The sequence below is a fragment of the Malania oleifera genome, chromosome 1 (genome assembly GCF_029873635.1).
Source record: "Malania oleifera isolate guangnan ecotype guangnan chromosome 1, ASM2987363v1, whole genome shotgun sequence".
Lineage (NCBI taxonomy): Eukaryota > Viridiplantae > Streptophyta > Magnoliopsida > Santalales > Ximeniaceae > Malania > Malania oleifera.
In genome coordinates, this window is record NC_080417.1 from 109354237 (window position 1) to 109364688 (window position 10452).

General features: G+C 35.6%; 1 pseudogene; it reads right to left on the bottom strand.

The window, feature by feature from the left end:
• Window positions 1-244: 244 nt before the first annotated feature.
• Window positions 245-3423, bottom strand: LOC131148102 (MDIS1-interacting receptor like kinase 2-like; annotated as a pseudogene).
• Window positions 3424-10452: the final 7029 nt, after the last annotated feature.

A 10452-nucleotide genomic window follows, 5' to 3' on the forward strand; every position in this document is an offset into this window, starting at 1 on the left:
AAGAAAATGCATTTATGAGTGTGTGGAGAGAGTTGTTGGGCAAAGGTGGCCTAGTCAATAAAGATGATATACTCATTTATGAATCAGATACTTGTGTAAACAGGTATACTTCCTGAAAAGAAGATTGATAATACAATTATTTTTATATTCAACTTGAAGTCCAAGTATGTAGAACAATAATATGAACATTGTTGATTTTAACTCCTTATTGACTACTACAATTTCCACATACCAAACAAATTTCTTAGTTCCATGATTGCGACAATGAAATTTCATGAAATGGTTTGGTTAATGGCTTCCGTTGAGCACGAAATTCCTTAGAGATAGTCTTCATTGTTGGCCTGGACTTTGGTCTGGCATGTGCACAAGCAAAAGCAAGTTTTGTAACAAGAACAAGCTCACTTGCAACTAGCTGATTGGTTGGAGGTGAAAGGCGTGAGTCTATCACTTCATTGAGCATTATTTCTTTAGTAGATGGAGATGACAATGAGGAAAACAACTCTCTTGAATGCCTACCTATTATTATTTCTAGTGCCACCACCCCAAAGCTGTAAACATCACACTTTTCGGAAACAACCATGGAGTAGGCAAGTTCCACATAAAGAAATAAGATGTTAAAACATGGCCCTTACTATCAATTAATGACATGTACCATGTTCAATCTAACCATCCACATTATGTTATATTATCATAAGCACAATACCTTCAGACAACAAAATTCTACGCATGTTGTGACACAACTAATAACAATGATGATATGTTAGGACCGACTAGTCACTAAAACCATAGATGAACCAATTAATAATATAAGGAAAAGAAGTGAAAGTTCAAAAGAAGAAGAATATACAATCCACCTGGTGCAATATATCCATAAGTGCCTGCAACTATTGTTCGTTTGGATGAATTGGGGTATAATAGCCTAGCAATACCGAAGTCCAAGACTAAAGCCTCCAATTGAGAGTTCAAAAGAAGGTTGTTGCTTAATATGTTTCGATGAACAATCAGTGGGATGCAATCATGGTGCATATAAGATAGAGCATTTGTTGTTTCCTTAATAGTGTTGATGCACTTAATCCAATCTAGCTTCGTTGCTTCATCATCATCCCTCAAGGCACAAAATAAGCTCCCCCTTTCCACATACTCATAAATTAAAAACATGCATCGTTTATGTAGACAAAATCCATGAAGCTTCACAATGTTTCGATGTCGAATTTGAGTTAATATGAGAACCTCATTCCTAAAACTATTATCAAATGCAGGCTCCTCAGCTTCCAAATGGTGAAGTTTCTTTAAAGCAACCACTTTCCCACTAGGCAATTGTGCTTTATAAACACTACTGTAACCTCCGGTCCCGATGCATCATCTGATGTCGAAGTCCTCTATTGCTTCAATAATATCTTCATATGCAATCCTACCATCATAATTCCATATAGAAAATATGTCTCCACTCTTAATTACACTTGCTTCATTTTTTGTATTCTTTCCCTTTCAATGAGATAGGAAAACAAATCCAAAAGCAACGAGAGATAGGAATATGCCAATGGGAATAAAAATGGACTTCTGGTGTCTTCCTATGTTCCTCCTTGTTTTGTACATAAAGCCAATGGATGTAGGGGATGGAAGGCAAGGAGGGAAATGTGTCTTATTACCACACAAATTCTTGTTGCCAATTAGTTGCATGGGTTCATAATCAAACCAACAGTCATCCATTGGTCCATCGAGGGCATTATACGATAAGTCAATGAAAAATGAAGCACAAAGATAAGAGGGAAGGGTTCCAGAGATCTAGCTTATTATAGGAGAGATTCAATAAGACATAAGGTTTCAAATTTTTGAGTTCCAAAGGTAACCCTCCACTTATTATGTTATGTCTAAGGTCAATAGTAGATAATTTTTGAAGTTCTTCAATCCATAGTGGAATAGTTCCAGTTTAAAAATTTCTACTCAATAGTAGCTTTTATAATTTGGAGCAATTTTTCAGATCAATTGAGACGTACCTGCTGAGGTTGTTTTGTGAGAAGTCTAGAAAACCAAGATTCCAAAGTCCTCCCATTTTACTTGGTATTTTGCCAACAAGTTGGTCCGAAGATAGATTAAGGTACTGAAGTTGGGTTAATTTAGTAAGCCCTTGTGGTATGGTACCATTGCGTTTATTTGAGGAAAGGTCAAAGTGTATTAAATTGGTAAGACGACTAAAGGCTGAAGAGATTGGTTCTGCAAGACTATTGTGACTGAGATGTAGAGAAATCAAATTTGTCAAACTGCCAAAGAGTGAGAGAACGGAGGCGTTGAATGCATTGTAAGAGAAGGAATGAGGTGGTAGATCATCAAAAAAAGAATTATAGGGCAGGTTAAGGTACTTGAGCTTCTATAGAGCACCAATCTCGTAAGGAATACTCCTAGGGAGACCATTCCCACTGAGACGTTCTAGGTTTGGGAAAGAAGAGAAGTTAATCATGAGAGGGTTCAAATTTGGGTTGCACATAGAATTAGGAAGGGAAATTTCAGTGACACTACCAGCGTCATTATAGGTTATGCTAGCTATCGCGACGTCCTGACTCGCGTGTGCCTCGGGGTGGCGAAATAAAAACTATTTTAGATTTTTGAGGAAAAAAACAGGAATGGAGTCGCCACTAACCTTTTAGTGTGGTTAGAACACTAAATTACTATCCAATTAAGGGTAGATTCGGTCCGCGATACCAAAGTTGGGTCGGGAGTTCGGTTACATGAGGGGAAGGTACGAGCACCCCCTACGTGCCCATTCTTACGAATGGTACCTAATTAATTATGAAATTATCCCTAAGTAAATTTTAAAAGTCTTTAAAATTGCTCCTTTTTAGTGAATTTACAAATACACATGCAAAATAAATAAATAAATAAATAAATCATAAAAGGATATACGTAATATATATATATATATATATATATATATATATTCCCTTAGAACTGAAGGTACATGAAGCTTAAAAAGCTTGTACCTTTTTTAATTGCAATCATAAGAATAAAAATCAAGAAAATATTTAAGAAAATACGCTCCCAAATAAAATATTAAACTACTAATACTAAATATCCTAAAATATTAATATGAGTATACATTAGACATGACACATACAATAAAGAAAACCCTAAGTAATTAAAATTGAACATACATTAACGATGAAAACCCTACATAAAAGATATGAACATGAACATTAACTATAAGAATAAATATAACAATCATGAAAACCCTGGAAGATGGACGTTAATAATTTTATATATATATATATATAAAAGATATGAACATGAACATTAACTATAAGAATAAATGTAACAATCATGAAAACCCTGCAAGATGGACGATAATAATTTAATATATATATATGTATATATAATATGTATATATAACAACTACATCCTAAATATGAAGATTAGACATACCTGCATACAATGAAAACCCAAACGTTAGATATTAAAACAAATAAAAAGAGGAAAATAAAAAAAAAAAAAAAAAGGAAAAAATGCATGTGTGTGTGTGTGTGTGTTACTGTGTGCGTGAGTGTGTGCGTATGATGTGTGTAGCTGATATGCAGGGGCTTACCGGGGGAGGGGTGCTACTGGAGATGAGAGTTGTGGACGGCGGGACTGGTATCACGACGGAGATGGCGTCAACGTGATCGGCTGTCTGAGTTGCAGGCTAGGGTTACCTGCTATGGGGAACTTGCGAATGGCGATGGTGGTACTGCGGTGCTAGCTGTGTTGTTGTGGATGACCTGGAGCAGCAGTGGGAGACCTCTTTGGCTTAGGCAGCGGCTTCTGTTCGAGGGAGGTTCACAGATGTTCTGTGAGTGGCTGCCGGTGGTTGTCTTGGGTGGCAGAAGAGGCATGGCCGGTGTTGCTGTTGGCAATGGCCTAGCTACAACTGAGCATAGGTGGTTGTGGTTGTGTGGCCTAGTGAGGAAGCTGGTGCAAGATGTGGCTGGCCGTCTGGTTCGTTCTTGGCCGCTGCTGAAGTTGGAGAAGGTGTTCGGCTAGAACTGGAACTAGTGTGGTGAGGCTGCAATAGTTAAGGCAACCAAGAGGCGGACTGCAAGTGGTGTTGGAGCTTTTGGTTTTGATGACTGCTGGAAGCTGGCCAAAGCAGATCTTCGGTAATGGCTTTGCAGGAACAGAGGGGAACAAGGGAATAAGGAAGCCAAGATAAAGAGCACTACAAAAAATGAGGTTATTAGTGACGATTTTCAATTTGTCGCTATACCTACCGTTACTAATATTTATTAGTGATGAATTTTTCAAACTGTCACTAATAATAGAGTATTAGTGACATATTAAAATCGTCACTAATGATAGAGTATTAGTGACGGATTAAAATAGTCACTAAAGACCTACACCCGTTACTTTAGATTCTACACCAGATCGACAAAAAATCGTCACTAAAACCATAGTATTAGTGATGGTTTTAAAATCGTCACTATTGCTCTATTATTAGTGACGGTTTTAAAACCGTCACTAATTCTCCATTATTAGTGACGATGTTAGATTCGTCACTATTTCTTTATTATTAGTGACGGTTCTAAAACCGTCACTATTACTTATTATTAGTGACGGTTTTAAAACCGTCACTATTACTGATTATTAGTGACGGTTTTAAAACCGTCATTATTACTCATTATTAGTGATGATTTCAAAATCGTCACTATTACTCTATTATTAGTGATGATTTTTAAAATCGTCACTATTGGTCTATCACTAGTGACAGTTTTAGAACCGTCACTATTGCTTTGTAGAATCATCACTTATGGATTTAGTGGCGGTTTTAAACTGTCACTAAAGTCATACTATTGGTGACAATTTTAAAATCGTCACTAATACTTAAATTGCACAATTAATAGTGATGTTAATTTTTTTTTTCAATTATTAATTCCTATAAAATCTGTAATTAAATTACATTTACATAACATTAAACCATAATTGCAATAAAATTCATAAATTATTCAAAATTCTAATTCAAATTTAAATACAAATATATTATACAAATTCAAATTCAAATACAAATATATTATACAAATTCAAATTTAAATACAAATACATTATAAAAATTCAAATTTAAATACATTTCGTTTGTTCAGATAAAAAAAAAAGTGGAAAGCTGCATCCGAGCTGCATGACATCGTCCTGACGTTGTCACTGTTGCAAACCCTACAAATTAAGAAAGTTAAAAAAATTAGTATATAGTTTTTGAAAATAAATCACATCATTGTCAGAGGAAACATCAGATTGTAACAACAGTTTGCCAAAGAAAACATATATATATTTAATTAGAAATTTAAAAAGAAAAATTATGCTAAAAAAAAAGATAATAATATGGCTGTAAAACATTTTCTGTACAAATTGTCATTATTTATATGCAATATATGCAAAGTAAAAGTAAATCACCACAAGTCCATTCGAATAGTGTAGAAACTATTAAGCCAGCTGACCCTACGTCAATTTCGCACCCTTTTTCTTAGACTTCTCTTGTTGGAAGAACCTATAGTTTTGAGTCATTTGGATAACTACATTTGCAGCTTGCCGGCATCCACAAGAAGCTGGCTTAATTTTTAGTGCTTTTAGAATCAGAGAACTCCCCTTAAAAACAATAGGAGCCACTATGGCTAATGAATTTTTCATTAACTCCCCTAAAAAACAACAGGAGCTTCTAAGTTTGATGCATTTTTCATTCTTCCCGCTCGTTACCATTTTTCCCTTTCATATTAAAAATGTCTCAATAGATTCATAATTTCTATTTGTGAAACTCATCATGTTTTTTTTCTTTTTTAACAGATACTTCCTCTTGTCGTCAAACAGTATTCATAGCCACTTGAGACACCTGCTTTTCGCCAGCTTCCTTTCAGCACTCTTTATCAAATAGAAGACTGGCAAATGGTCACAACATCCATCATTTAGCCTTTCAATTTTGATTGTAAAAAAGTGAAACCTCACCTGCTATAAGCATTCCAAGAGAAAGTAGAAGGCCAATCTATGTAGCTAAAATTTTCTGGCCAATCTAACTCAAGAAACACACAACCAAAATGCAAAAATCACAACTAAAGAGAAAAAGGTGAGCCTTTTGTACAAATGCTTAAGCCTTGGCGTAATTTAGTATTTTAGATTGAGTGTGTTTTAGGTATGTCTCATCATGAGGTGAGCCTTGATTGAGTCTTCTAAAACATTGTTTCTACTCCTTTGGCCCCTCTCTCTTTCATTTGGAAAGCCAAAACTCTTTCTAGGGCTACTGTCTTTTTGTGGACAGTGGTTTTTTCTATCACTTATGATTATTGCGTAGTATCATTTGCTTTTATTTTTTTTCAAATACCTTACGATTATTTTCACTTAGCCAACAAATAAATATTAACTAAGTATAATAATATGGAATTTTGTTTGCTCTTCCTATTGCAAAGCAGCTAAAATTTCATTTTGTCCAGCTTTTTTGACAATGTGCCAGAGGCCACACAATAAAGTGCCTATTTGGGATAGCTTTAAATCAAAAATGATTTCATAGCACAAAATTAGTTTTAGGTTAGCGTTTGACAACTTGGTTGGTCAAGCACATTTATAAGGAGTTGAAAATTGAGTTGAACCTAAAACACTTTTGGAGGAAACTCATTGAAGCTTTTACCCAAGCTGATTTTTAGATCAAGTATCACTTCCCAACCAATTTAGTGCATCTTACATTAAAAACTTTCCTTCAAAAGCTACCTATATGGCTCAAAATAGTGAGCATCAGCATGCATCTAAAGTACTTTGGACCAAGCATTACAAGCCCATCCCCAACTTTGAAGCCTTGGAAAACCAACCAACAAACCAGTCACATATTTCATGGTAGGTAGAGTTGGCTTCGATACTGGGTACATAAGGAAATGTAACATTAGTGCATAAGACATAACAGTAATTTGCATTCAGCTAAGGAACAAGCCAAATCTGGTAAACTGAATGGCTTAAAGTTTAGCAGGCTTATAGAAAAAGGACAACAAAGCAAGTCCAAGTGTGTGTGCATGCTGGGATTATTGGGATAGGGAGACATACATATTGTGTTTTCCGTTCCATCTCCTTAATAATTACTGGATCTCTCCCCAAAGAGATGGGTCTTATTTATTTTATTTTAGGTAGCATTAGTACAGTTTCTGATTAATAATACTAAATAAATAAAATTTTGAACAGCTGAACTGATAAAGAACTTTTGGATTATCACTGCATCTAAGATCTTAAGTTGTTAGGCCATGGACCAACAATGTATATCAAGCCTTAACAGTCCCCCGCACATGCATGCAGAGAGATAAATAAACAATGAATAACACCCATATTGACAGTGCAATAATTTTTTTCATAAACTTACATTAAGGGCAGACAATGAGACTAGAACCCAATACCTCCTGGCAACCATGGCTCTAATACCATTTTAGATTACCACTTCACCTAAAAGCTTAAGCTATTTGGATGTGGACCAACAATTCATATCAAGCCTTAACATAAATGAACTGTTGAATTGATAGTTTTATGGAAAACCACCAGTTTTCTGTTCAGGATTCGTTTTGAAGTTCAAGAACCTTTAGGTTCAGTATGGGGTCAAAACCAGAATCGAACCAAATATGCTATACTCACTTGGATACTCTCGTGATAAGCATGAGATGTTTGCACAAGTAGACAAGAACTCAAGGTGGCATTTATTAAGAGTTGAATGACGAGGTTTCAATCAAACGTTCAACTCATCCCCCCAAATGACTTAGCTACATCTTTAGCAATTGATAGCCCCAATTGAGAAAACCAGGGTTTTGTTGCAACATTTGCAACCTAGAAGCAACAACAATCTGCTCACTTCAATAACTCCTTAGTTGATGGAAAAGGCATGATAAAGTCAATCCCTTACTCATGAACTGCAATTGAGACACAACTTGCATTTGTGCCCATGTCATGTCGTGGCAGGGTACTAGGAGAGTTGGAATAAATAGATGAACTCAGATAAATAAGCCTATCATATATTCATTTATTTATTTTGGTGGAAGTATGCAATTAGAAGGAGGTTGCCAGCCATCCATTTTATGCCAAGATTCGGGTTCATTTTAAGACTCCAGCCAAAAGAATTACAAGTAAGCAAACACTAGGACTTATAATTCATTTAAAACACTCTGAATACTTACAAAGCCCCCAATCCCCAGTAACCAAATGCCTAAGATTGATGTTGTAAGACATGACTATATGTTTTAGATCACTTGTCATCTAGCACAACCTTCTTCATTTGGGAAAGCATGGGACTGACACTGAAAAGACACTAACACAACAAAAATAAGAGAATGCTAAACACCTTGACACAATAAGAGAAATCAACTTTAAAGAGGTCATACAAAGATGCATCAAGGAACTCCGATTAAGATTTGATGAGTTGCATTGTCATCTATTTTTTTTCTTTTTGCATTTTTCAGCAACCTAGAGCTTATGGAATACGTCAGGGTGCTCAGTGTGCTAAGCTCATTGTAGACTTTTCTATTGACATCTTACAGAGGCTTTGGGACACATGAGGACGCTAGTAGATTGAGGCTCTGTGCGGTCTATGCAGTGTTTTGAGCTAATGGAAGTCATCATAAAGTCATCAAGAGTTTCATAGGCTTTCAATGAGGTGCAATCTTGCTGAAACTGATGCTCAATGGGTTAGTCACTATATGAATGGTCTCAAAATGACCATACAGACAAGTAAGCTTGCAGAGGCTTTATAAGGTGGTGATGCCTATCATCTTGCACTAAAGGTTGAGTCACAACTTACCCCCACAACATGCCTAAGAAGCTTTTGATAGAACACAACAGTGGTGCACCAACTTGGACAGTAGCCCTTCTGCATGCTAACCAACCAACCAGCGATAATAGTGGTAAAATAGCCCCAAGTAAACCAGGGGAAAACAGGGTGAAATGCTATAGATGCTTTGATATTGGCCACGAGTCCAATGAGTGTCCAATGTGTATATATATATATATATATCCAATTACTCGTAAAATGAGTGTTTGTGGAAGGGTTGCTGGCTTTAGGGTTCAAGCATGTCTGAGTTCAGGCTTAGTAAATTTTTCCATTAAACCCACATTATGATGAGCTTCAATGTTATTAGCAATATAAAGAGGAAAGTTGTCTATTTTTTTTTTACTATGTATTTCTTCCATTTTTTAGCACCGCATACAACCATGTCATCCTTCATCAAATGGGAACTAGGCTCAGCAGGCACCTATAAAGCAACGAGATAGAAGGTTTCTGGCTATTAAATTTTCCTACTATCAGTGCTGAACTTCTTGTTTCAGAGACCTCATTGCAAAATCCAATTTGAGTCATCCCATTATCCTCTATATAGTTTTTTAGAATATGATGAAGTTAGAGTTAAATGGTCAAATCTGAAAGTATTGATTGGCACTGTTGAATTCTGAATAGATCTATAGGGTACTAACTCTCTCTCTCTCTCTCTCTCTCTCTCTCTCTCTCTCTCTCTCTCTCTCTCTCTCTCTCTCTCCAGTAATGCTGGGATGGAAGCCAGTTGAACCAGCAACATGAAGTTTGCGATGAATGGGTGTATCCTGATTGGGACCTTGGATGGGGCAAATGTTGAAATACGGCAAGAAGTTGGAGAAGACAACTTTTTCCTCTTTGGTGCTAAAGCTCATGAAATTGCAGGACTTAGGAAAGAAAGGTCTGAGGGCAAGGTATGCGGAGTTTCCATTCTTGCATAATTAATTTTGCATAAGGAGCCCCTGATAAGTAGGCAAGGCATAAGCCTTATGGTATTAAGTTGTAAACCTTTTGAGAATTTTAATTTTTAGATAAAAATACATAAATAAATTACATGTACTTTAAAAATAAGGAAAAAACTACATAATTATAAATGCAATGTAAAAAATAAATATACTTACTTTTTAAACTATTTTTAGTCATTCAAAATACTAACTTAAATTCATTAAGTAAATCAAGCCAAGAGAGAGTTATAAAATTGCAAAGTTCATATTACTTTCAAGATTTATGATACAACTCCTAATTATTCCAATATTGTTTCCAAATCTCATCCAACAATAAACCTCCACCTAAGTCAAAACTCTGCCACATTTAATGATACTTGACGAATCAAAGCCTCTTCTCTCTCAAAGGCTTGAAGACTTTCTTTCCTTAATCTGTGTCCCTCCCTCCTCCTTCCCTCCCTCTTTGGTTTTTCCTCTTTAGATGGAACTCTCCCTTGATGTAAGGATCTTATTTTCCATGTTCCTCAAAGACAGTGATGGTGAAAATAATGATGCATGCATGGTTGATGGATGTCTTATGACTCTTATTCTGTCAATTAGATTTATAGTTGAACAAAATTTTTTGTATTTTTCTTTGAAGCCTTCAACCATTTTTTGACTATTGATGAATGATGAACGTTTCTTGAGTTCTCTAATATGAGTGTTGTTAATGATTATGCAATTCATAAC